This window comes from Panthera leo, chromosome B3 (genome assembly GCF_018350215.1).
Source record: "Panthera leo isolate Ple1 chromosome B3, P.leo_Ple1_pat1.1, whole genome shotgun sequence".
In the NCBI taxonomy this organism is placed as follows: domain Eukaryota; kingdom Metazoa; phylum Chordata; class Mammalia; order Carnivora; family Felidae; genus Panthera; species Panthera leo.
Window position 1 is genome coordinate 113,740,607 of NC_056684.1, and position 27,911 is coordinate 113,768,517.

General features: G+C 46.4%; 1 protein-coding gene across 1 annotated transcript in view; it reads left to right on the forward strand.

Annotated features, from left to right (window-relative positions):
• RAD51B (RAD51 paralog B) overlaps positions 1 to 27,911 on the forward strand; it is a 640,959-nt gene that overhangs the window by 573,062 nt on the left and 39,986 nt on the right. The gene's annotated exons all lie outside the window — the stretch shown is intronic.

The window sequence follows — 27,911 nt, forward strand, 5'->3', positions numbered from 1 at the left end:
GAGGGAGGTCAATGGGCTCAGAATTCACTGACAGGTTCGGATCCAACTGAGAAGCGGAACATGTATGGTATTAGTGGCATTTGGAAGGTCATTAGTGGCACAACCATTGTGGTGTAAATTCAAGTTTCACTAGTATATTGTGTATAGCCTTGCAGAACAAAGAGTGAGATTCATGCAGTATTTAATAAAGGATGAAATGAGTTCTTTGGATTTAAAGCCCAAAGCTGGGCCAGTCAATTAGCAAATAAACCAATTGGTGACCCATAGGATAATTTAGTTGTTTCCAGCAGAACACCCAGCCTAAGCCCTCCTACTGTCATGAAGTTTCCAACCAAAGCTTCAAGGCTAGGTTCAGTACAAGGCCTTGAGGCTACGACTCCTTCAAAGCCAGGCATCAAATCTTCCCGCCTTTGGCATGGGGACCTCTCTCTCTCTCTCTTTTTATTATTGTTTATTTATTTTTGAGAGAGAGAGAGAGAGAGAGAGAGAGACAGCATGAGCCAGGGAGGGACAGAGAGAGAGGGAGACACAGAATCTGAAGCAGTCTCCAGGCTCTGAGCTGTCAGCACAGAGCCCAACACGGGGCTCAAACTCACAAACCGCTAACTCATGACCTCAGCTGAAGGCAGACACTTACCTGACTGAGCCACCCACGTGCCCCAGCATAGGGAACTCTCTTACCCAAGTTGTTAGTGACCCCCCAAACTGTCCTCTATAGAATCATTTTGTACCTGCTCCCCCTCCAGAGGTTTTTAAATGCTTTGGAGTCTATAGTCAAGTCATCCTATCTCATGTTTCCTGTCAGTGCCCACCAGAATGCTGCGCACCAAGTAGGTACAGATCAGTGAAGAATAACTGAATGACTGTCTTTGAACAACTTAGTATTTGTTGAGTACATACCAAGTGCTATCTATGGTGAAGCTCACAAGAGCAGGATATGTGTCTCGTCCTCAAGAACTATATTGTAAGGTATGGAAAAGACTCATATCCTACTAACTCATATACTATAAAACAGAATAAAATGAAATGACATGATAGATGTATATCCAAGCCACATGCTACAAGGGCAAGAGTGGGAACGTTTGATCCAGCTGGAGTGAGTCAGGGAAGGTGTTCCTGGAGAGCAAACAATGTGCTGGGCATAGGAAGGCAAGAAGGATTTGGGTAGACCTGGAAGAGGTCACGGAGGCAGATTTTCCAGACTGTGGTCATTTGTCTCCCTTTGAGTGAGATGCATTTTGAGAACTTGTGGTCTTCAATAGAACATTTGTGAAAAGCAAGCTGAGTTTTTGCAGCTGATTAAATGTACATTTCCTGTGAGTTCCTATTATGTGAATTGGCTAATTTCAAACATCAAAGGACTATTTGAGAAGTTGGGAAAGATATTTTATTCTCTGTAACTATTAATTTGGTTTCTTTGCACTTTTATTGCCCGCCAAGAAAGAAAAGCTGGATAGTTCACACATTAAAACAGGGCACTCAAAAGTGTCTGAGAAAGGTACAAGGCAGACACCTCCCAATTCCAAATGTCAAGGAATAAACGTCTTCCTCCTTGAGCCTATTTTTTCGACACCAGGAATCCCTAAGACAGGGCTCTACACCCAGTGACTGACAAATCAATCCCCACACTCTCCTGGTCCAAGTTCCAACAGAGCTTTTCACGGCAAACCACATTGCCAGGACAGACCTATGTGCCATTTTTGCATTGTGCCAATATTTATTAAGTGTTGCTGCAGGTCTGACACACACTATACATGCAAAAGCTTACCTAATCCTAACAGTCTCACGAAGTAGTACTTTGCATCATTCCTCCTGTGCAGATGAGCAATGAGGCAAGAAAAGTTCAGTCTCTTGCTAAAAAGTGATGGAATGTGGATTTGAACCCACTCGGTCCTGCTTCTTCCTCTCTCACCCCTCACGTGTCTAGTATTTCTGTTCATGTGTGTTACGGCTTCTCCCAGTCATCCTCAATTCACTAAAATACTCAGCACAATACTATGCACATAATAGGAACTCCATGAATATTTTCCAAATAAAAGAATCACCAGGAGCAATAATAGTGGTTTGATCTTCCACCAGGAAGAGTGACTGCAGAAAGCCTGGGCAGCGGTGCTGAGAGTTTAGTAGAGGCTCCATAGCTACCTCCTTTTCTTTCGACCATGATTAAAGATTAGGAGACAGGCTTAGGAAAGTTGCCCCAGGAAATGTTTGCAAGAAAGAAGACACAGGTGGTACTCATGAGCTGAGAAGCTGCCAAACCTGGTACCTCCCATGAGATGCTAGTGAGGTACCTTGTTTTGAACCTACTCACTGATTTCTTTTCTATGTGTGTGTGTACGTATACATTTATATGTCAAAGGTCAACTTTGTTCCCATAATTGTGCTAGCCTCCTAGGTACTCTGTTAATGGGCAGCAGTCCCAGTGAAATGGTCCCTATCAGCCCACAGAGTGAACATTTCTGGATTAGCCCAGAAGTTCTGAACTCTACGCATAGGGCTTCTATGTTATATGTTGTGAGCAAAGTTGCCACTCAGGGATGGGATTTAAAAGATTATCTGGCAAAACCTGGATTGCCAAATGAGAATTCTGGAGATGGGGAATGAGGATTAGGTAATGGGTAAAAGGGGAATGAAGGCAAGAGGAAGTACAAAAGATCAGATTCAGACCTTAAAAGTGTGGTCTTAGAGCCACTTGGGAGTGTCATTTTTTTCTGAAATTTTTTCTGAAATTTTTCATTTTTCCTTTGGTTTCAATATTGTCGCCATCACTTTTGTCCTTTGGCTATGAAAAGACTTTCTTTGTTCTATTACAGAATTCAACAGAGGCCTCTTTTGCTCAAATGGAGGGAAGGATCCCATCACATTCCCCAAAAGAATATCCTAAGTGTGAGAGAAAGTACATTGCCCACCTCTCTGAATTTTGGTGAGGACAGTGTTCAGAAGGAGCACAGGTTCTCCAGAGCTCCAAACAGATCTGGGAAGGGAGTAGACCAGTAAATAGTGGGCATAAATCAGGACAGACTTGGTTTTGCTGCCTAAACAAACAACACCCCGAAATCTTAGTGACTTAAAGTCTGCATGTCTGAGAGACTCTCCCAGGACGCTGTCCTCCATGTGATGACTCAGTATCCCATCTCAGTGTCAACATGTACTTCCACAATTGCCACAGTAGGGGAAGAGAGAGAAGGGTTGTACCCTAGCAATTAAGTGCTTCCCCCAAGAAATGGCACCCATCACTTCTGCTCTCATGGCCAAGCAGTCATGCATCCAAGCCCAGCTGCAAGAAGGTGGGAAGTACAGACCTCCTCTGTATTTGGAAGAGAAGGAGAACTAGATATTAGTGAACACTTATAATGCCTGCCACATAATGCTATAGCCAGTGAGCTGGCACATATCTCCTTCTTTCACACTCATGCCTTGTATATACCTTTCCTTTAGATCACCCAGCACATATTGAAGACTTATGGGTTAGTGTTGAGGAAAGAAAACCAAATAGTTTTCTTGTCTACAGGCATTTTTGTCTACAGGCAACCATTTTGAAAGAGGTGTAGCCACAGAAAACCAGTTAACTCTAGGTACTTTCCCCATGGAGCTATCAGACACTAATAACTCCAGGAAAGGCTAAGGGGTTAAAGAGAGTCATGGCCTGATTTCAGTAATACATCTAAGATGGAACAACTAATTTTGAGTTGCCCAGAACCATAATGCTTCATATGAAAGAACTTCTGGAAATGTGCCCTTTCTCTTCCATTCCTCCTCTTATTACCAGACATGATTCAAATTCCCTCTAAGCCCTGTGACTTTTCCAGAAAGCAGCTCTCCCAGCAGAGAGAGAGAGAGAGAGAGAGAGAGAGAGAGGAGAAGAAAAAAAAAACTTTCCCTTATTATTCTTCCAATAATGAATTCCTGCTCTGAGTGGGCTGTTTCCATGTGTTTTCAGTCAAGTGCTGATGGCAGCCTTGCCGGGGGACATTTCCAACAGGCTGTGGACATAATAGATGGGGTTTCATATTGACAAGGGCTGCTCTCAGCTTTCCTTCCAGTTTAGCCCTCCTAAGCCCTGAAATTGGAGATGAGAAATGATTCACGAGATCTCACTAGTGAACCAACATGGCTGGACACCTCTTTGCTCCTTTTAAGTAGGTAAAAAGTCATGGTTTTAAAGCTTCCTTCTAAGAGATTTGTAGGCTTGGATCTTAGTAACTTTACAAGGACTTAACTTTCTCAGACAAGCCCACTTTTTGTAGATGGCAAGACCTCCTTTCTTCAGGATTCAAACATAGTCTTGGCCTACCCCGACATCATAAGAACAAAGGGAGAATTTAGGACATACTATTTCCTGCCTGCCTAAAACCTCATCTCAAGTACACAAGATGCTTCCAAATAAGGAATGGCAGTAGCCATGTTTGCTAAGGGAAAGCAAAAGTCCCCAAAGCAAAAGTCTTCAGGTAATTCAGTTTCAGCTTACCTACATGGAACTCATACAAACTGTTATAGTTGGGCTGTCTTCATTGAGAGAGTCTCAGTTACCTCAGTTAAAAAAGAAAAGGTATATTTAAGGGTATAGATGGCCTGGGATTGGAAAGCCTTTAGGAGCAGAAGCAGCCCTGGGGACTTATTAGCTCAGAGTCTCTGCTTCCCTCTGTATTTCTGCCTGAGGTACCCTCTCCCAACAGACATACTCTACAGACTGTAGTTCTGCTTAGGAAAGACTTCAACTTGCATGTGGCTCATCCTGGGCTCTTAAGCTCCCCCATATATACCTCAGCCTTTCAACTTCAGTTCCCATTGGCTTTTTTCCTTGGTATTCCTAGTTGAAATTCCTAAGAGACAATCTCATTGGCTCAGGCTTGCCTTACTGTTCTGTCCCAGATAACATCATTGGTCGTTAGCCAGCCAGTCAGCTGTGGGCTGAGGGAAGAGCTATAAATGTAGCTACCTAATAGCAGAAGGTGGGGGCATGGCAGCTTCCTTTAGAGGATCTGTGAGGGGGCAAGGACTGGATGGGCCCTAGTGTGCTCTTTGAACCCTTAACAGGAGTGCTGCAAGGATACTCATTCTCTCTCGCTTCTTCCTTCCCCCCGCCCCACCCCCCGGCCCTTGTCTCATCACTGTAGACCTAATCTCCAGTCACAGCCTAAACCCCCATTACTTCTCATCCCCCAACACCTGATCCAGTATCCGGCTTCTCAGCCTGTTGAAGTGCCCAATCACAGAGGTGTAGGACTAGTGAGTGGGAAGAAAGATCTCTTAAAATGTATTTGAGAATATATGGAAGACTGTGGAAGGTGTGGAAGGAGGAATGAAAATAAAACCCTTTCTTACTTAGCTAAAGAAAAACCTGTTCCCATCGTGGAACCAAAGTACCTTTCTTCTTCTGATCTTTGGAACAATTTCCCTTTTCCCAAAATCAAACGTCAGTAGAAACATGAGAAACTTCCATGGAGGGACCCCGATGGAGCAGAGCAGGAAGACAGTCTAGCTGTGCTAATCTTGAAGAGCTTTTTTCTGACCCCTGCAAGGATCCTTAGTTCCCATCCCAGCAGCGTGCATTTCCCTAGGCCCCCCGCCCTCGGGCTTCATGGAGCCCTGGTCCCATATTCTTGAATCTCAAGTCCCAAGCAATTTACTTTCAAACTAAGGTTTAGAACACAAGGGGTGGAGTCTGTGTAGATAAGGTCTTTGCTGATTGTGTTCTCCCAAGATGTCCAAAGCTCTTCAGTGGTGGCATTTTTCACAAACCTACGTGATATTTTTGGAGGCTTGGTCTTGTGTGGCGTTGCCCTGGTTTAAGTGAGTCAGAGCAATTATGCTTTGAATTCACACATCAAGGAGAGGACTAGGAGGAAAATTGAATTATGCCTTTTATTCCTTAGAGACCATTGCCTTTATGCTTCATCAGAGGGTTAAAAGGCCAACCCCAAACATCTACATTCAAATTTCAGTATCTCTGTATTCTTTTCAGTGGAAGTGAGGCTAGAAGTGAATTAGAGGCAAGTCTAAACAACCCTGTATTTCCCTGCCCTTTACTGAGCTCTGGGTATGCCAGTTTGGATCAAATCATTCATCAAACCTCGTTCAAACTCTTATCTACTGACTAAAATTGTAGTGTTTCTAGGAGCCTATGCTGGTGAGGAAGGTAGTTCTGATGATGTTTCTAAACCTGCTGCTGTGGGATTCTAGAGCCAGTTCCTCTGGATTACTTCCAGATCTCTGTTCATTCCATTTAGAATCTGAGGTTGAAATCTATTGCCATTGTCTGTCCCCTGGGATCTGAAAACCCATCTGGGGTTTGTCCAGCCTCTCTCTCCAATACCACCGTCCAACTGCACAGTCATTACCAGTCCAACAGCTTGAAAGCTGATGCAAATGTGGAGCATAAGCCATTTTGGCTTTCTCCCAGTCCTCTGGGCCCTTCTGGGGTTAATCAGCAACCACCTATCTTTGTGTTAATAACAGAAGTCTCTCTAACTAGAACACCTGGAGGAAACCCATAGGAAGGCTTAAGATGAAGCCAATTTTACAGTAATTGTTCTGACCATCACTGTTTAAACTGGACTCAGACTGTCCAGAAAAAAACCCAGCTTGCTAAAACCAGCCAACTAGCTCTCAATGTTCCTTAAGCCACTTTAGGTTTTACTAATACTTTCCATGTCTACATCACCGCTCCAGAGTCTCCTTATGCTTGCACTTCAGGCAATATCTCCCTATTTCAGGTACATGAGATTTAGTGAAGTGTCCTGACTGCATCTCACTGACAGAATTCTTTAGTGGCATCTTCCCAGCACTTTCCCCACGCTCCCAGCCCATTCTGATGGTTGTGTTTACACCAGTGGAGGAATAATAGACCTTCTTAACTGGGATTTCTGACAACTTCTCTTAGTAACTAACCCAAATGGCTTTGGCTGTCAGGTAATTATGTAGGGGGAAAAAAAGATGGGGGCTTGGTAGGTGGAAGGGTAAACGGAGGACACGTGAAAAATAGTTTCCTGCTGTATTTGTCTCCTAAGGCTGCCATGACAGAATACCACAGAATAGTTTAAAGAACAGAAATGTATTTTCTCATAGTTCTGGAGACTGGAAGTCTAAGATCAAGGTGACAGTCAGTTTGGTTTCTCCTGAGACCTCTCTCTCTCTTGGATTTGCAGAGGCCCTTTCTCACTTTGTCTTCACATGGTCCTTCATATGTGTGCACTCCTAGTGTCTCTTCCTCTTCTTATGACACCAGCTTTCTTGGATTAGGATTCTGTTCTTATGACCTCATTTAACCCTAATTACCTCCCTTTAAAGGCCCATCTCCAGGCACATTCATATTGGGAGTTAGGACTTGAACATACGAATTTGGTGGTATGGGGTGGGGGGTTGGACACAGTTCAGTCCATTACAGCCGCCATAACTTTTCCTCAACAGATCATCTCCCATCCTCTGACGCTGCCCTTCTGAGTGGGAGAAGAGTAGATATTGACCAAGAAATGGCAGATGTGACTCTGTACAGTGAGTTTGAGAATGGCTAAGCTAGGTAGGGAGGGTGCCTAAGACAGGCAGAGCCAAAAGATGGACATTTGGAAACATTAAGAGATGGCTGGGTGGATAGACAGATGGGTGAATATATGACTTAGGTAGTATGTTGATGCCACCAGGGTGGACATTGCATTCTACTTCCTTGGGGTTGTAGATTTTTACAGCGCAGTGGTTACAAACTCAAATGCTCATGTTAGACAGGAAACAGAGCTGCAAAAAGAGGCCAGGTGCAATAACAGGGAGTAGTGGGGAATGTGACAAACTGGAAAGAGTGTGCCCTACCTAAAGGGGCAGTATATACTCAGTTCCATCCAGCCAATTATTACCTCGTGGGATGCCAGCCTAAAGTTGCCAGCATGTCTGATTTTTCAAGGGAACAAGAAATCTGGATTTTCAGATGAAGTCTTTCTTTAAATAAATCTTTAAATTATGGCAATTAATTCAAAAATTGTAAAATGCTGTGTGGGCCAAATCAGCACATTTGCAGTCTGAGTGAACCCTGGAGGCTGCCAGATTTCCACTCTCGGACTACTGGAAAGACATCTGTAATGTCATCACATGAGGATGTAGGTATTTAAGAGCTCATGAGTACACTGCTTGGGTTCAAATTTCAGCCCACTTCTTACTAGCTTTACAATCTTGAGCAAGTTACACACGTAACTCCCGAGTTGTCATAACAATAAAATTAGTTAATACATATAGGTGCCCAGAACAATTCCTGCTGCCTCATAAGAAAACAGAAACTGAGCCAGCATTATTAGGTAGTGACACCAAACCTTTTGGTTTCCTCATTTGTAAAATGGGGACAACCTATCCCCCAGGGGAAAAGAGAATATGTATGATGGGCTTACAAACGTGTGCACATTGCTGAGAAATTCACCAGGTACTTCTTTTGTAACTGTACCTGTAAGTGAGGCTCAGTCTTGCTCAACGCCAGGCTGGGATCCCTATAAAGAAGAGGATAGCATTAACTAGAACCAGTCCTTTTTTTTTTTTTTTTTTCTTCCAAGGATTATTTGGCTATTTTGCTATTCTTAGCATTTGGTGAGTTTTTCTTTCTTTTTTTTTTTATTGTGAATTTTTAAACATTCATAAAAGCAGAGAAAATAGCATAATGAACACTCAAGTACCCTTATCTAGATTCAATCATTGTTAACATTTGCTGTGTTCGTTTCATCTTGGTGAGTGTTCCTTTCAGGGGTGGGATGTGGCAGTACAGAAAGGGAATGGAATGAGGCATAGTGGTACCAAATGGGAGAGCTCAGGGCTTTCCCCACCTCAGGGATGGATGCCATATTGTTGCAAGAAAGCAAGACCCAGTTAGATATAGATGGTTCCCTTTTGGATAGGACCGCTGAAAAGGGATTTTTGTGCAGGATAATTTGTTATAGATCATACACTGTTACCGCCTTAAAGTGATGTAAACTGGGACACAAATCCTTTTATTATTTATAAGACTTTCATTTATTATTATTTCTAAGTTTTTATTTTTTTTTGTAAACAAGAATGTTTTCATGTATTGCTCACGAAATTGAAAAGCAAAAAATTTTAGAGAGTTTCCATGTGGAAATGTCTCCTGTCATAAAGAATTCAGGAGTTGAAACTGGTAGATCGGTGAGAAACCCGGTAAAATCTCAGTGATAAAAATAAATGTTGGTCGCTAAAAATGAAAGGTTTTACGAGCAAAAACACTCAGATACAAAGAAAGTATATGCCAATTATAGACGGCCCTTTCTGTTAAAGCATTTAAAAGAATCTAAGACATATTGCCCCATTTCTCAGCATTAGCTTTTACTGCATTTGAATGCACAGTCTTCTCCCTGGAAAGGATGTCTTACTATGTGAAAGCAACTAAACTTTGCTTTAAAATTCTATTATTCAGACCCTTCATTAATTTAAGCTGACATTCCTTCTCAATCGGGGCCAATCATCAAAGCTTTATTGTATTGAGAACCTTGAATTCAGCAACAAAGAGTGTGGGTTTGGAAGGACGCGCTAGGAGGGGGGAGGGCAGAGAGCTCCCAAGGCCCAAAGAAGGGAGGGGAGAGGAGGAAGACAGCGGGAGGGAGAGTGATAGGGAAAGACTGGAGTCCTGAGAAGCAAAGGGAGGACAGAGGAGTTAGAAAAGCGGAGATACACTGGGGCGGGGGACGGGGGTGGGGGTGGGTGGGGGGTGGATTTGGGGGGTGGATAGTGGAGGGAAGGGGAGATGGGCTTGGAGGGTCTATGCTGCAAATCTGTCCCTTGAGCCTCTGCCCATCAACCTGCAACTTTGCCTTCACAAAGTTTTCTCCAGAGGAAAGGTAAAAAAGGAGACAGGGAACAGAAGAAGAGAAAGCATTTCCTTTTCTTCCTTCATCCTGGTGCCTCTTGAATCTTCTGCGCTAGTGCCCTGCCCAGCAACAGGGTGCCTGGCAGGAAGTCTGCCCCACCCTGCAGGCCTGGGGTCTAGTCATGTCTGGCCCAGTTCCTTCTGCACCCCAGCCCCCCAACAGTGCTCTGTCTTCCTTTCTGGCATGATTTACTGTGGACTACATGATGTGGGATGTACTAAGTAGAATGTATTGGGTTCATTGTTAAGGCATAGGGCAAGGAAGGAGCTTTTGAAATGTGAGGACATTACAAGCTTTTCTTGAGAATCCGTGATTTATAAACAGAGTAGAATAAAATTTGTAAGGTGAACTTTAGAGCCTAAGGGACAACTAAGCTTTTTAAATGTGTAACTTTAATAAATAAAATACTAATTTTGAAAAACCAAATAAACCCAGGTGGCCTTTTGTCTGCACTGAAACAGTTCTCAAGGACACAAGGAACTCAGCTGGACACTGGAGTGGACAGCCAGCCCCTGATGTCCAGCAACCCATCAGAGACCAAGTCATGGGAGGCTGTAGGTCTTCATTCCCCAGCCCACCACATTCCAGTGTGTGCCCTCAAAGAACCCCAGTGACCTCCCTGAGTCATAATTTCCCAATGTGTAAAATGGGCATAGAAATAATCTGCCCAGTTTTCACCCCAGGGGGCCATGGGGATGACCATGTGATGCATGTGGATGGTTTTCCAACCTTCACCAGGGGTCTGATCTTGGGTTAATGCAATGACCCATTCTCCAGTTATAAGACCTAAATTAGATCATGCTATTCCTCCATTCAAAACTCTGAAGTGACTCCCTTTTCACTCGGACTGAAAGCAAAGTCTATCCCCTGTCCCTTAGAGCTCAGTGTGCCCACCAGCACCTGCCATGTTATCTCTTGTTACTTCCCCTGCTCACCTGCTATGGCCACCCCGTTCTCCATGTTATTCCTCCTGTCACCAAGCACTCTTCACCTCACTGACTTTGGACTTTGAACTCTTTGAGAGAATCATATTCCCCAGACAGTCCCATAGCTGATGTCCTCATCTCCTTTCCCGGATATTGGCATACCTCCCTTACCTCTCTAACTTTTTGCCAAAATGTCACCTGTCCATGAGACCTAGTCTGTGTAAATTGCAGCCTACTCTCCTTACCCCCATCCTGTTCCACTTTTCCTTTCCCAAAGCACTCATCACCATGCAACATAATAAATAACTCATTTTTTTTTTTTTACCATTCACGGTGTGTCTTCTCTGCTACAAGATGAGCTCTGGAGACCAGGCATCTTTGATTTGTTCACCGAATGCCCCAGGCACCAGAGCAGTGTCAAGCACATTAAGGACACTCAATAAATAGGTTGGATCTTTCTTAGAGGTCCAGGATATAAAACCAACTAAAGAAGGACTACTCTAGTTGAAGAGAATATGAGCTCAAAATCTCTCCTCACATCCCTGCAGGCTCTCCATGGAATAGCTCTTGCTCCAATGAACAAATTTGAAAACTGCTGACATTTGTTCTAATACGTAGAGTCACTTTTGAAGCTAGAAAGTGCGGTGTAATGTCAGGCTCAAACTCTTTGTGCACAGCAGGTGCCCCATTGGTAGGGGGCAGGGTACAGACCCCAGGACTGGATCCTTGCTGTTATTCAGGTCTCAGCTCCACCATCACCACTCAGCAAAGCCTTGCCCATCTACCCTCTCTTCATTCTGCACAGCATGACTAGTAATTTTAGCCTGGAAAAAAAAAATTTAATGTTTATTTATTTATTTATTTATTTTGAAAGGGGTGGGGGGGCAGAGAGAGGAGAGGGAAAATCCCAAGCAGGCTGTGCCCTGTCAGCACCGAGTCTGACGTGGGGCTCCATCCCACAAACCATGAGATCATGACCTGAGTCAAAATCAAGAATCGGACACTTAACTGACTGAGCCACCCAGGCACCCCTGGGCTGGAAATAATTTGTAAGGACTTTGTTGAGCAGCTACTATATGTTAGGCAGTGTCTGTACTCAGTTCACTCCATAAGCCATCTCCTGAAACAGTCTGCCCTTTCACCCTTGTCTCTCCAGCCTCTGATCCCAGGCCTGGCACAAATAAGGATGATCAATAAATGATCAGTTATTTCCTCAACAACCCTCTGAGGCAGGTACCATTAACACCATCTTATAAGTGAGGGACCAAAGTTCAGGTTTAGCTAGCTTGTTTAATGTCATAAAACATTAGACATGTGCATTAGACTAGTGCATGTCAGAGCAAGGATTTCAGTTCTACTCAGACAAGCTCCAATCACTCTGGTTCTGAGAGGGAATTCAGGTTAGACCATCTGCTTCCCTCAAGCAGATCTGTCTCCTGGCCACACCAGAAAATGAGGGAAGGGGTATTTCTTTTCTTTGTGGCTTTCTCTCCTCCACCTGGGCACATCTCCTCCCTTCTTTCAGTTAGCTCACCTGGAGGGGTCTCCTGCCACCTTTTGATTAATGGGCCTGCCTTTCCCACCCTCCCTGGCTGGGTAACCTCAGAGTTAACAGTGGTTCATCTTGAATTACAAATGGAGTTCTGAAAGACATTGTAATTTTCTGCTTACAATCTCCCTAGAATTCAAATTCTTTGTGAAGGTCATTTGCTTATGAGTAGAATGATGGATTCATCAACTCTCCCTTTAAGAGATATCTGGATGGTGTCTTCTGGTGTCCCCCTGCCCCTTCCCAAACTGGCCCTAGTTAGTTCATTTAATGTAGCTAGAATTCCCCCCAAGGACCCCCCACTCAGTTTCCACTCTGGTCACTTAACTAAGGAAAAGCTCTAATCATGTTGTCTCATTACATAAACAGAAATCATTTATAACCAGCATGTTCATTGTGCCTTCCACATATCCACTCTTAGCTGTGATTTTCTTTCTTAGCCATTCTTAGCATGCCAGCTATTTATACCATATAGGGGCAAAGCAACTTTGTATATGCCCAGAACTATTTTATCTGAGAAGCAGCCTCTGAGTCTCCAGCACCCAGAACTTTAGCCCCAGGAGAAAGCATCTCCATAAATCTGATGTTTAATGCCAGATTAAAATCTCTCTTGGAAGCTTTTGAGTTCATTTCAGAGTTGCCTGTGGAGACAATGATTAACTATAGATGTCATGCAGGTTTTCATTTTCCAGGTGCTTTTTATTTCATCCAGAACCAACAGTGTCCTTTAGAATCTGCTACTCCCTCTCAGATCCTCTTTCTGTAGGTTTTATGTTCAAAGACTCTGGGTCGGAGAAGCTCAAGGTTGAGTTGAATATCTGAAATGACCAATTCCACCAATGCTCCATTAGTAAAAGGCTGGCATCGTTCTCCAGTTGTGTGGGACTTCCCTGTGTACTGGAGGACATTTGTGCTTCCTGCCTCATTCACAGAATGTGAAGTGCCTGTAAGAACCAGAGGTGCCTGTAGGCAATATTCCAAGTACCTCTAATTGGAAGCACCAGTGACAGTATCTCGGAAAGATGGTGAACTGGGAGCAGATACCATTGAGTTCTGCCACTGATGAGGGGGTGTGCCTATCCCCAGGGCTTCTCCGGTTCCAGTGCACATTGCTTCCTACTCTTGTTGCCTTCAATGACCTATGTTTGCTTTCAAATCTGGTCTTGCTAAATACTATTTTAATCTCTGATTTCTTCCATATAAAACTGGGCAGGAAGGAGAGGAGGAAATATCCTCGTAAGGAGGGTTCTGTTCTCTGGAATCACTTTGGACTCTTTTTCAAGTTAATGATTGAGAGAGTTTACTAGATGGAAGTTCCCAAGCCCAGCAATTAGAGCCTGGGATAAAAGAGATAGAAACAGGGACAGAAACAAATAGAATCACCAGGACCCAAACATTGGGCTGCAGCCAGGGTGTCTCCTCTCAACTGCACCCCACATCAGTCCTGACTTGCTTGTAGATCCCCGAGTTCTACTTCTCTCCTGCCCCACAATTTCTAGAAAAACTGCAAGGTAAATGGCCAGAGTCAGGACCTTCTAGTAGAGCAGGGATTCTATAACTCTCCAGACCCCGCAAGAGTGTGACTATCTATAAGGAACCATCATCCAGAAAGGCAGTCAGATGGCTGTGTCTGTTCTTTTTGTCCCGCTTCTTATTTCTCTTGGGCATGATTAACCACACATGCCAACGCCCCAGCTCACGGGCTGCCTGTTCCTACGGCCCGCCTGCCTGCCTGTCTTGCTGGGGCTGTGTCCATGCAGCTCTCAGCATATCCTGTTTGTTCAGTCCCCTTTGTCTCCCACTGGAGCAACAGGGAGAAAGGATTCCTCTGAGCCCCTTGGATTTGGGCTTTGAAATCAGATCCTGGCACACCTGATTACACTCAATAGCTGGAAATGGTAAGGATGTCCGATGGGCAGAGGGCTCTTGTTTTAAGCTCTGCACACCAGGAAGGCAGGGGCTGGGTCTCCTCGGGGCTGCACTGGAGGGGGCAGGATGCTCTGGCAGGAAAAGCAAACAGTGTAGCTGAAGGGAAATTCACTTGAAAAAGAACTCGGGGCAGTGTCCATCAGGGGGCATGTAAGCTGTCCCTGAGGACACAAAATGGGGCTTAAACTCATTCCTCTTTCCTCACACCTCCCTGGTTGGGAAGCATTCGGTTCCAGTAACCACACGCCCAAGGGCTGGGAGAGTCAAGCTCTCTGTCCTGCTTTTTCTGTAGAGGTGTTGCCTCTGAGACCTTGGCAAAGGGAATAAAAAAACAGCAACTTACAAGCCATGACACTGGGAAGGAAGCTAAGAAGCTCCTCAGCCTCCACGCACCATGAGCTTTCCCACAGAGATTGAAAAGTCATTAGGAAAATTCCACACGTACAAAAGGCATAAAGAGCACCCTTGCACCAGCACCCAGCTTAAGAAATGAGATGTTACCAATGCAGAGGTGCCTGGGTGGCTCAGTTGGTTGAGCACATCTGACTCTTGATTTCAGCTCAGGTCATGATCCTAGCGTTGTGAGATCAAGACCCAATTTAGTCTCGGAGCTCAGCGTGGAGCCTACTTAAGATATTCTCTCTCTCTCTCTCTCTCTCTCTCTCTCTCTCTCTCTCTCTCTCTCTCTCCCCCCCCCCTTCCTCTGCCCCTCTCTGCCCCCTCTCTAAAATTTAAAAAAAGATTAATTTGAGAGAGAGAGAGAGAGAGAGAGAGAGAGAGAGAGAGAGAGAGAGAAATGTTACCAATGAAGTTAAAGCCTTGGGGGTCCTCCCTGAACCCATCCTCTACCCCACCTCTCCAGCAACAACCTCTCAGTCACTCCAGTCCTTTCCTACATGTTCCAGGGGTGTGTGTGCAGCCCTCTTTGTGATAATCACGTGCCACATTTCCCAGATACACCACTCCTTTTTCATGCCTTTAGCCCAATGTGGCTGCTTTGCTTTACTGGCCTGCGATACTAGTCCCCTGTCTCACTCTTCCTTCCACTCTGGGCTCAGATGTCACTAACCTGGGGGCTCTTCCTATCGCCTGAGGCACTGATTCTTGGAGCTCCACGGCCCTCAGCCCTCGTCTGAGCACTTGCACTATTGCCATGACGCCCGCAGTGTGCCCACCCCACTTCCACACGGGGCTGCAGATGCTATAAAGACAAACACTGGTCCCCTGTGGCTCCTCCAGCCAGTGACCTGGCCCATTGCCTGCTGGCAATGGAGTTGTCAGTTGAGTGAGTGAATGAGTGGGTGCCCAAATGAATGACAACTCAGCTATCAGACTTCCAACTTTCTTTCCCAGTTAAATGGGGAAGTCCCCATGGCCCCAGTGCCTTTTATAGGGGCATTTTCCTCCTCTAAGCTCCAAATCTTCTCTCTTCTGGAAGCACAACACTGAAAGGTCTCTTCTTCACATTCCTCAAATGAAGTTGGAACAAATATAATGGGAGTGTAAACTTTATTCCCCATAACTTCAACAAACAATAGTTTCAAAGAGAACCCTGGGTGGGCTTCATGTAGGTCTTGAACATCTTTTTCTAGGTGTCTTGTCACTTGTGTTCTTTGTCTTCTTGCAGCCTGTAGAAATCCTTAAAGACAGGAAAATGTACAAACCTATTAATCTTGCTTAGAAAATCCACTTTACCACCACAGAAACAAAATATTGGGAAACAACAGTCTGGCTATTAAGGTGTTCTCACCCACACCCATTGTTCTCTGCTAAAACATTTGGTTGTTGCTGTGTAGACTCAGCTTTAGTCATGGAATTTTAGAGGATGTGCCTCAGAAGTGGGATCAAGAGCAAGCTTGACAGTAATCTGCACCGTAAGCCCATTTGGTGCCCTGGCACTGAGAATGGGCACCCAAGTCTGCCCAGGAAGGACATGAGAAGTGAGAGCGAGGCCAAGGGCTGGGTTGTGTGCATGCAGCACAAAGGTCAAATTTTCTTTTATGTTTGTTTGTTTGTTTGTTTTTACATGTGTAATTTTTATCAAGGTGAAATTCACATAACATAAAACATATTGAAGTAAACAATGCATGGGAGCCTGGGTAGCTCGGTCAGTTAAGCGTCTGACTCTTGGTTTCAACTCAGGTCATGATTTCACAGTTGGTGAGTTTGAGCCCCACGCTGGGCTCTGTGCTGACAACATAGTGCCTGCTTGGGATTCTCTCTCTGCCCCTCCCTGGCTTGCTCTCTCTCTCTCAAAAAATAAATAAACATAAAAAATTTTTTAAATGTGATTTAAAAAAAAAGTAAATAATTCAGAGGCAATGAGTACATTCACGGTATTGTGCAACCACCACTGATATCTAACATTTTTACCACCCCTAAAGGAAACCCTATACCCATTAGTCAATACTCCCCAATCCCCCCTCCCCTCAGCTCCTAGAAACTACCAGTCTGTGCTCTGTCTCTATGGATTTACCTATTCTGGATATTTCACGTAAATAAAATCATACAGTATGTGACCTTTTGAGTCTGGCTTCTTTCACTAGCGTATTTACGAGGTTCGCCCATAGTGTAGCACAGTTCAGTACTTCACCCTTTCACTGGCTGAGTACTATTCTGTTGTACGAATATACTGCATTTTGCTTATCCATTCACCAACGGTGGCTATTTGGGCTGTTTGCCCCTTTTGGCTACTGTGAATAGTGTTGCTATGAACTTGTGTGTACATGTATTTATTTGAGTAACTGTTTTCTGTTCTTTCGGGTATATATATAGGGGTAGAATTGCTGGATCATAGAGTAAATCTAGGTTTAACTCTTTAGGACTTACCATACTGTTTTCCTCAGTAACTAAATCATTTTACATTCCCACCAGCTATGTACAAGCACAGGTAAGTGTTTATCCTTATGGGAGTTACATTCTAAAGTAGCCTCGAGCTCAATGGCTGTGTTGTGTGCACACATACTCTATAAGTGGAGATAGAAATTTTGCACAGGGGTAAAGGAGAAGGTGGAGCCCTCAGTAGACAAGTTGAGGGATGTTGAGAGGAACAGTGGACTTTACCTGTCTCCTTCCCATGCTATCCTTAGCTAAGCAAGGAACGGGCTATTTACTGTCTATCATCTCTTCACTTCTTTCCAGTTAGTTTTCACAACTACCCTGTTCTCAAGCCTTAGGGTCGTATTGACTGTCCACCTTTAGCCAGATTTCAGTAACCATGTGGGATTCTCTTAGTACGTGATCCAGTGTTTAGAGCTCCCATTTTTGTGAAAGTTGAACTTGACACATGCCACCCATTACCATCTGGGAGCCAGAAATGGGAGGAACACCTTTAAAGAGAAAGCTACAAAAGCAAAGTTATTCATCGTAACTGTGCAGGAGAAAGACAAGATCATCAACAGAACCCCACTGAGTTAGGGCTTTCTTCCCTCACAGTCTGGTGGCTGAAAGCATCAGCAATTTGGAAGGAAGGCCTTCCCGAGAGAGAGGCCTACGAATCCCTAGGACAATGTCCTTTCTGTTAACCATGGATCTTTATGGCTGAACATGGGCTAAAAGAGGAAGTCGAGAAGGGGGGGGCTCGGAGAGGGGGAGCATGGCCCTGAGAAGGGAGCACGACCAGAGAAGGCTTTTAAGAAAAGAGAGTAGGGTCTCCTGGTCATTTTCTGCGAATGTGCAGCTTTGGGAGGATAACAAGAAGAAGAGAAGGGGAAGGGCGTGAGCACTGGGAGAATTAATGCTTCCAGTGGGCTTGGCAGGAAGGAGGATCAACACACCATTTGGAAGTAGGTCTTTGCAGCTCACTCATAAGCCTTTGGGGGCACAAGGGGCTTTGAAATACCAATGTATCTGGCTGAGAATAGGAAGCCTTGAGATGTAATTCTGATTTGAGCCCTGCCATTGAACACAAGGATGTCTCAGTTTTCCAGAGGGTAAGAGGAGGTTGTCTTCACATTCTTCCAATAAATAAGAGAATGAACAACCAGATTATCTCTTGAAAATGGACCATGCCCCTTTCTTGGGGATAAGTGGAAAACCAGTGGTGTCAACATGGAAATGAGTGATTGTCCTCACCAGCCACAAGTGAGAGCTTTTGTCTTGACTTTTTAATCATAATCCAACAGGACATTTTGTAGGGTAAATGGATGTAGTGGGCTAAATGGTGGCTCCCCAGAAGATATGTCCACATCCTAACCCCTGGAACCTGTGAATGCAACCTTCTTTGGAATAGGGTCTTTGCAGATGTAATTAAGTTAAGGATCTTGAGATAAGATCCTCTGGGTTACCCAGGTGGCCTCTAATCCAATGACAAGTATCCTTATAAGACACATGCAAAGGAGAGACACGTGAAAAAGAGGAGGCCATTTGAGCACAGAGGCAGAGTCTGGAGTTATGCAGCCCCAAGTCAAGGAATGCCTGGAGCCTCCAGAAGCTGGAAGAAGCAGGGACGTGTTCTCCTCAAACCTTCGGGGGGATCATGGCCCTGCCGACATCTTGATTTGGGCTTCTGGCTTCCAGAACTGAGGTGGCATAAATTTCTGTTGTTTTAAGACACCACATTTGTGACAGTTTGTTGCAGCCACCTTAGGAAACTAATACAATGGGGTTGTATAGAAAGATGATATGACAAGGGAGAGAGAGAATCTAGAAAACCAAGTTCAGTGCCTGGATTTGCTGCTCATGTCTGAGGCAAATTTTGTCAACTTTGTGTTACAGGTAAGTTTCCTCCTGTGTTTCCTCCTGTGTTTGCTTTTCATGGCTGAGAGGAGGACCCATAACTTACTTGAGGGTGCTACTCAGGATTGGAGGAGGTTGGGTCAGACCCTCACACAAGTTCAAAATGGCGGTAATAGTAATGACCACATTCTATAGAACATTTAACACATGCTACGTAATTTACATACATTATTTCATTTGGTCCTCAGAACAATTCTACGAGGGTAGTATTCTCATCCCCATCTTACAGATGCATAAACCGAGGCTCTGAGAGGTGACATAGCCTGTTCAAGGCCATTCGGGGAATGATGGTGGCACCAGACCTGTGCTGAATCCATAGCATTACAGAAGATTCAAGCCTCACAAAGACAGTTGATGCAGCACCCCCACAGCATCCCACAGTGCCCTGCTGGCTGATGAGAAAGGTCTGTTTATTTTCTAAATATTAGCACCAATGACACTACAGTTTGGGCGAGGATCTGGTTAGACCCTGCCAACAGCAGCTGGATGGCAAAACATCCACAGTCCAGGAAAATCTAGACATAATTGATACTGATCAAGATCCTCTTGGCCCCACGGCTCTGAGCCTTCCTCCCCCCTCAGCCATGCTGGGAGGCGGGGAGAGATGAAACCCCTAATCAAGTGGTCTCTCCTGTGTGAGAACCTGGACAGTCCACAAAAAGAACCCATCAGGTATAACTCTCTTCCCCAGCCACGAGAAGGGAGGAAGTTGGTTGGAGAGAAAGGTTCTGATAAAGCCCTGTCCTGGGCAGACTGACACTGGGGCCCTCTCTTTGTCAGGATGGTCTCAGGCAGGCCCTACACCTGGAGTCCCTGTGCCTTTCACAGAGTCACAGAGTTTGGGAGAGATCTGAATTGACCTCCTTCTTGCAGCCGCTTAGGCTGGGGTGTGGCTAATGGGGCAGCTTCCCTGTCCTTCCAGCATTCTGAGTCGGAGTGAGTGCAGGAGCAGGGAGGCGACCCGAGGGCCTGCCAGATTTCCTCCCACGCAGACCTCTGTGCAAGATAAAGTCAGGAGAGGCTGTGCCACAGGACAACAGCATAATAAATCCCCTCCGGCCTCCTCCGGGGCTCATTGTTCTATTGCAGCAGTTGTTTTGAGTATGATCAAAAGGAAGGAAGAGCACTGTGCTATCAGACTGGGGAAGAAGGATGCTCTCCTGACCGCTCCTGTTGCCCTTGGCCACCCTCGTTTTAAATATGAGGAAACCGAAGGGCAAATTGCAGCCTAACCCCAGCCGCGTGTGAGGCTCAGCCAGCCACTCCGAGGCCCCCTGGACCTCTGGTGAGGCAGCAATCCTGTCCAGACTTGCTGACAGCCACCTGGGTTACCCTGGCCTTGTCCTTTCGCCCTGGGCAGGGGGCCGGGAGGCCCTGGCTCAGGGTCAGCGGCAGTGTGGGGAGGGCGCTGGAAGTGGGCCCTGGAGTGGCTGCTCAGCTGTTGTTTACCCCTTGGGCTGAGAACTGAGGCCATTAGGCCACAGCCATTGGAAATCACAGGCCAGAAAAGGAATTCCCGAATCTGGCTGGCCTGGTGCCTATGGCTCAAGACAGCGAACACCTCAGGTTCTTGGGAAGGTGGTATCTTCAGGACTCACGGCCTTTCCTACACAGGGCCAAGTCCGGGCTTGGGCACAGGTGGTACGCACCTCAGCCCCCAAGGCTGGATTCCCGCAGGGAACTGGAGCAGAAAGCATCGGCTTCCTTGAGGCGGGAAGGGTGGAGCTGAGGGTTCCTGCCGAAGACTGCAGGCTCGGGGAGCCCTTTGCTTCTCCCCAGTGTCTGCCCTGCCTGACGCCCAGAGTCTGATTCACCAGGTGCCCGGTCACCTTTGTCTGGGCTGGAGGCCACGTCTGAGCCATCAAAGGCACCTCAATGGGGGAGGATGTCAATGTGCTTCCTCAACCAGAAAGGTGGTTTGAGTTCGGCCGAAGCAGCCCAAGCAAACAAGCAGAAGCCTGTCAATTGAAAGATGGGGGCTGCTGGGAGATCACACGACAACAAAATGAGAACCATTATCAGTCTCGTCCCAGCCTGAAGGAGGGAGAGCCTTTGAAGCCACAGACAGGCTGAACAGAACTTTCCACCTGAGAGGCGCTGGAGGTGGGAGGTCAGGCTGCACCCAGCCCCCACAAAAACTGATCAAAGCCTGCTGCAGAGGGAGGGGCCTGCAGCTGCAGCCCTGCTCCCCCCACGGGCCGCCCAAGGCTTTCTGAAGGCAACTGGGCGGCTCTTTCGGGGGGCCTGTGGGAAAACCCGGCACAGATGCACTGTAGCCAACCCCCCCAGAGCTGCTGGGACAGGGGAAATAACCCCCTCAGTGGTCCTGAAAAGAAGAGGGAGGGAATCAAAGCACATGGAAAATGCTAAGACCACCCACCTGATGAGCGCCTACCTTTTGGGGAAACAATAACTCCTGGCTTCCCAGGCGCACTTCTGAAAGAACAAACAGACTGAACAGGCTGCCTCAAAGCTCCGTGCACAGAGGGATTTGTGGGACGCCCGGCCCCTCATAAGCATCGGAAGCTTAATTTGAAGTGTGTTGTCCTCTCGGTGCTATTCAGGGTCTCCTAACATCCACTCTCTTCCCTGGCAACCTGAGAAACAACAAGAAGCCTCATTCAGGGCACAACAGGGTCCTGTGGGGATGCCCTTAGTGCACTTCTCTCAGACTGGACAGTGCTATCTGCCAGGGAACATTCTAGTGTCATCTTCCACGCTGGACCCGGGGCATGAGGGAATTGATGAAAAGGCTCTGCCTTGAATGCGGTGTTGGTCCTGCCTGGACTGGACAGCCTCAGCCCACCCTGCTGGCCTCGTGCCCCTTCCTGCCTGGAGCTCGCCTTCTGTGGACGGGCACTTCATGGAGCCCACGAAGAGGCTGCAACAAAGCAAAGCCATTTCCACTGTGCTCTCCTTCTCAAAAGGATGGGAAAGTTCTTTTCTTCTCCTTCCTGGGAAAGGATTTGAAGGGAGGGTGGAGGGGGATACTAATGTGGAGGCCTGAGAGGTATTTATGTAGAGAGGGAATGTATGGAGGAAATGGGTTGCCCAGGAGCACTGGGGGAAACCGAGATGAGAAAGTTCCAGAACTGCTGGTTTAACCAGCTGGCATTCTTTCCAAGATATGGGTGAGCAAGGACTAGACAGAGGGCCTCAGGGAGGAGAAAAACAGAAATGAGGGGAGAGGCATTTCCTCTCCCCCTCCTCCAGAGGCCAGATCCTAAAGAGGCGGGTGGCCAGCCAGGAATGGCTAACCGGCCACCCACTACTCACTGTGAGATTTATATCTTTGTATTACTTTGCCCCGAGCGATAGATGGGATCATCTCCATTTTACAGGTGACAAAACAGAGATTCGAAGAATTGACCAAGGCTTTCCGAAGGGCACATGGAACTGCCAGGCTGGAACTCAGTCCTCAGGTGGCCTGGCTCCAGAGTTCATAACCTTTCCCTGCTCTTCCCAGGCCTGCCCGGCCTCTTGGGGCCAGGCACGTGTTAGCAGAGGCTCAGGCAACTCTTCGTTAGGTTGAACGGAACTGAGCAGCCGAACACTCGCTGGCCTCTTTCGACCTGACTGAGAGGAATCCTTTTGAGGGTCCGGGTTATGGAAAGAAATTCTCTGAGGCACCAAATAAAATCCTGCTCTGAGGTGCAAGGAGGTCTTTTTTGAAATTAATACCTAATAAAGTTTACACAGACCCCCAAAAGGAAAAACAGAAGGGAACTGGAACAATAAAAAAGCAGAGTAGGTAGATTATAAAACTTCAGAGTGTTGTCTTTCATCCAGGAAGCACAAAGCGTTCACAGGCTCTAATTACATCTTCGTCCCCATGGCCCTTTCTGAAGTTGGTAGGCACATGCATGTTAACAGTACCTCTCATTTTAGGCATGGATGGATTTGGGTACCGAAAGCTTTAGCACTTCTCCCCGAGGCAAACAGAACATGGCCGCATTCCCCCAAACCTGTGTCTGATGCTACCTCCAGCTGTTTCCTGACTCAGCAAATAAAACCAAGTTTTTTGGGGAGGTTTGAGGGGGTAGGGGAGAGGTTTGAGTGGCTCAACGGTCTAGGAATAAGGGGGGCAGAGCTGAGGAATTAGACCTCACTTTGGCCTGCATACAGTATAGATTCCCCCTTTGTTCACCCACATGCTCATTCTTCAATTTAGGCACGTGTTCATTCATTGTGTTCATCAATGGGTGCTAACAGTCACGGAGGCCTGGGCCGGGCCACTCACGTTAGGTGGTGCCATGCTGGACAGTAAGCACCTCCGATGATGGAGATGGGAAGACAGTGTCTGGGCTGACACCCACCTGTGGGAATTGGGGGGGAAACTGCTTCTGGTGGACACAGTGGATGTTGAGGTTCAGACAGCTAGGGATGCTAAAGAGAACTTAATTGCAAGGGAGTAATCTTTTTTGTTTGTTTGTTTGTTTGTTTTGTTTTTGTTTTTTGCTGGTTCACATCCAACCGTCTCATTTCTTGGCTTTAATAATATAATAATAATAATTGCACATGGCTTTTTAATGGCTCGCCACTGCTAAACAAATTTCTTCACTAGACCCTGAAGCCCTTTCATAGTATGACTCCATCTGGGACCCCAATCTTACTTCCTGTTCCTCTTCTAACCTCTGTGCAGTGATTCTCAATTTCTGGGCTGTAGACCTATGGGCAGGGGCATGGAGTTTCAGGAAGGTGTAACTCTGTGCACCATGCCAAATATGGGCTGCATCCCAAATCAATAGTATGCAAAAAGCTAATTTGAAAGAGTTGTCAATGTCTAGCAGCTCTTTGTCATTATGTGTGTTCTTGGGTACTAAATTTCCACAATTATTATAAGAAAGGGCCTGCGTTATGGTAATGGTTTTCAAACTGGGGTCCAAGGATCCCCTCAGAGAGTCCCTGAAATAGAGCTGGGGGAGGGATCAGGATGGAGCCCGAGCAGATGGGACCACCCCCACCCCACCCTCCAACACACAACTAACTCATCCCCTCCCCTTGCAAACAGAGCATCTCTGCTTTTATAACTTTTGCACACTGGCCTTTCTGGTAAGATTTTATTTGAAAAAAGGACTCTGCTGGGGAATAGAGTGGGGTGGAGTTTACAGGCAGTGGCTGAGGACAAAGTACTTGTACCTCTAGCTTGCAACTTGCTAGTGTCCAGGGGAGTAGTGAGAACTCTGTCACAGCCCTGCATGGGCCTACCATGAGTAAATTGTGGTGTGTAAATGGCGCAAGGGAAGCCATTCCCTCTGTCCAGACCCACCGAGGAAGCGCCCCAGGTTAGTTAGTTTGTTAGATGCATTAAGTCCATCTGGCTCTTGGACATAAAAGATGAAGTTGCACTTTAGCCAGTCCTATTGTCAATGCAAAAAGTGTCCCTTTTCCTCATGTAATGCACCATTTACCACTGTCCAGGGAGGGAAGGGAAACCCCCTACATACCAGCTCTTCTTGTGTGTCAAAGTTCCCAGTGGGGTAGTGGTCACTTGGGCCTATTTTCATCCCTGAATTTCTTGTTCATTGGGCTGGTGCCTCCCACCCAGGCCTTTGGACCACATGGCTTGCCCTCAGGTACCTTGGGCCAATAAGAGGTGGCAAAGCAGAACCCTGAGAGAGGACTTCTGGAAATTCTTCAACTGAGCCTCTATCTTCTTAGCCTGGTTTCAGAGCAAAAAATAAAGAAATGCCCCAAGCATTCTAGAACAGTGCTCATTAGCATGTGAGACTCAGGCAGGAGACTGGAAGGGATGCCTTTGTCCCTGCTTTTCACTCTGCTGTCCACACATATCTGTAAAAGCCGCCTTCCGAACACACAGACTTGGGGTAAATGCTACAAAAGGGATGGCAGAACTCTCTTTTATGAACACCCCGTCAGAGACACGAGAGAAACAATGGCAAGCAGACCCAGGCCTGTCATGGCTACGACTGAGACAATTGGAATGTGTGTGTGTGTGTGTGTGTGTGTATGTGTGTGTGTGTATGCACATGCACATGTACACATTTCAGACTATAAATATGGCTCTGAGTTCCTGTGTGCTGGGGGTAGGCTGAGGGGGCAAAAAGTTATGTGTGTGTCAGAGGGTTTCAGGGAGCACCCACACACCTAGATGCTCAAATTTATAGAGGGGGCTAGTGGGGAACTAAGGGAAAGTTTTCAGATTGGGAGAGTGTCTGTAAATGAGCACAGACATCTGCTCATGTGCGTTGGGGGAAACAGGGGAAATTTTGTGTTTGAGTGTATACACATGCATGGCATGTGTGCATGCATTCAAGTGTGCAAAGGGGAAGCTGAAAGAAAGTTTCGAGAGTCTGTAAAAATTCTCAGTTAGAAGAATATCTGGCAACTCCCCATACCACAGGTTGGTACACATTCAGTGCTTGTGAAGTTCATTTCCTGTATTAGTTACCAGGCCTTGTTTATACAGGACACAAAATACGATTTAGAGCAAAAAACTCCAGGTATCAGAGGTGAATTGAGGGACAGTGTGTTTCAAGAGGGTGGGGAAGCAGAGTGGAAGGGGGGCGGTCACTGCCCTGTGTCTTTTGAAGGACCAATGAAACCAATTTTCAATATCAATCCATAATTCCCACCCTTATATGCTTTGGAGAGAGAGAGAAGGTAGAGATCTAATTTTAAAATTCTGTCCTTCATTGCTCTGAAGCCATTTTAGCGCCCAGTCTGCTCATCCAATAGCAGCTGGACATTCTTGTGTGTTTATGTGTTTTTAAGCTTGTCTGGCTTGTTCCCCTCTGAGCTTTAGTTTGTGAGCCTGGCCCCAGGAAGTGTTTATGAGTTTTTTCACTGTGCTTTCCTCTGACTTGCTTTGGTTTGATGGCACAGAAGGGTAAAGCTTGACTTAAGCACTCTGTTCTTTGTTTGAGGGCCCCAGATCATATGGGGTCCTCAGGCTGGCATCCACAGTGAAGTTGGACGGTTTGACCCAACACCACCATGGCAAGCATATGAGCCGACATTTCTGAACGCCTCAGTATGGGGAGAAACCGCACTCTACAAACAAACTCCTTGGCATGCGACCTCCTCAGAGTTATCTTGCCAGTATATTCATCCATGTGACACCCAGCTCATAATAAATGCTCAGGGTCTGCTAATTAACCATGGTGCATTCTATTCTAATCAAGGGCCATGAAGCCATTATCAGGGTCAACAGAGCCAACATTGCTCTTCAGCACAGAGCAGGACTTTGTTGGATCAAGTGTCCTGAACACACGTGGGACTCTGATGCACCCGTGTGAGAGTCATGAGCCTCTCTCTGCTCTTGCTCCAGTCTAGACTCAAGGAAGGAGTGTTAAAATCTGGGTTTGGGGTTCTGTAAGGCAGAAAGCCTGATCCTATCAGGAAACCAAGGCTAGACAAAACAGAGCTTCGAAGATCACACCCACTCTTTGCTGGTGGAAGCAAAGAGTGCCAATCAGGGGTTATGTTAGGGAGCCTCATTGGGAGGCAGAAGCCAGAGGAGCCATACCTTGTCCTCTCTCAGGCCAAGGTCTAAGCCCTGCTTGAGGCTGTTTCTGAGCACAGAGCTCCTATGGTGGGGGGACCCAAAGATGCTAATGGGGTCATTTCCCAGGCTTTTCCCTGGTCCAGTGCAGGACTTCAGTTGTTTATTGTGATAGAGTTTGCTTTTTACTCCATCCCTGCTCTGTTGGCATCCTTCATCACCTTCAGGCAATTCACAATATCTCATCCCTAAGAAACCTCTGAACAATAGCAGGACTCTAGAGATTGGGACCCGTGACTCCTCAGTGAGTTCTGAATCTCCTTTGAAGCCATGCCTAAAGTTCAGGGAGAAGCTTGCCAAGGAAAAAGGCCTTGAGACAGCAGTGGAGATGGGGACAGTAAGGTACAGAGCATTATCCTTTATAGGACCTCTCAGCTGGGGGACTTTACATAGAGTTAACACTCTATGCAAGCTAGTGTAGCACTCTGTTGATCTGTGATTCCATTTAAGGCCCAACACAGCCCCCTTCCAGAGTGTTCCAGGCAACTGTGGTCGCAGCCTAGGAGATGTCCTTTCTTGGCTGGAAGTGCCTCCACCTGGAGCCGGGCCTGGCCCTGAAGGAAACAGGCTCCTGTGGGAAGAGATCTGCACTTGCCCCTCCTGCTCCAAGGCAGCAGCTTTCTGGGTGTCATCCGTTTGCCTGCCAAGACTAGTCCCTGGGGGGGATGCTGATTTTTCAGGTTTCCCTGCCTGTCCCCGCAATAACCCCAGCAATTACTTGCCCCCCTAACAGCCTTGGAAGGGGGCCTGATTGCATTTCCAGACAGCAGCATTTGCATCAGGAGCTCTTCACTCAGGTTTCCTTACAGAGGGGTTTGCTTTCAGGGAAGGGTGGGGTTCCTCTCCTCTGTCCTCCCCAGTAACCCCTCATACCCCTCCATCACTGTGCCTATAATAGGATCATAATCCACCCCTTCCTCGTGTCTTCCCCTGCTAGCCTGGATGACCCTGAGGGCTGTCTTCTAGGCACACTGGTGAGTGGCGGGCAGCCTGGGGTCCTTATTGAATGAGGGTCATCTAGGGCCCAGAAGGCCTGCACTGAGTACCCCAACACTCACTAGCCATTGGGCTTTAGATAAAGGTGCTTTTCAAGGGGTCTGGCCTGAGTCTCCTCCCCATCCACTGATACTCAATGCTACATTCCTTTAATCTAAAATATGAAATTGTAGTTCTCTGAGCCTCTCAATGGATCATTTGTAGAGCCATACATGAAAAAACTTTATAAAGTGGCCAGTACAACATATATAAGGAGTGGTGTTATGTTAAAGCCCCCCAGCTCCCTTCATTACCATCATCCGATGAACGGAAGATCTTTCTGTGACTCGGAGGCCTGGTTCTTCCTATCGGTGCTGTTTCCCACGTGACCTTTTTTCACCTGTGAAATGGAAGTA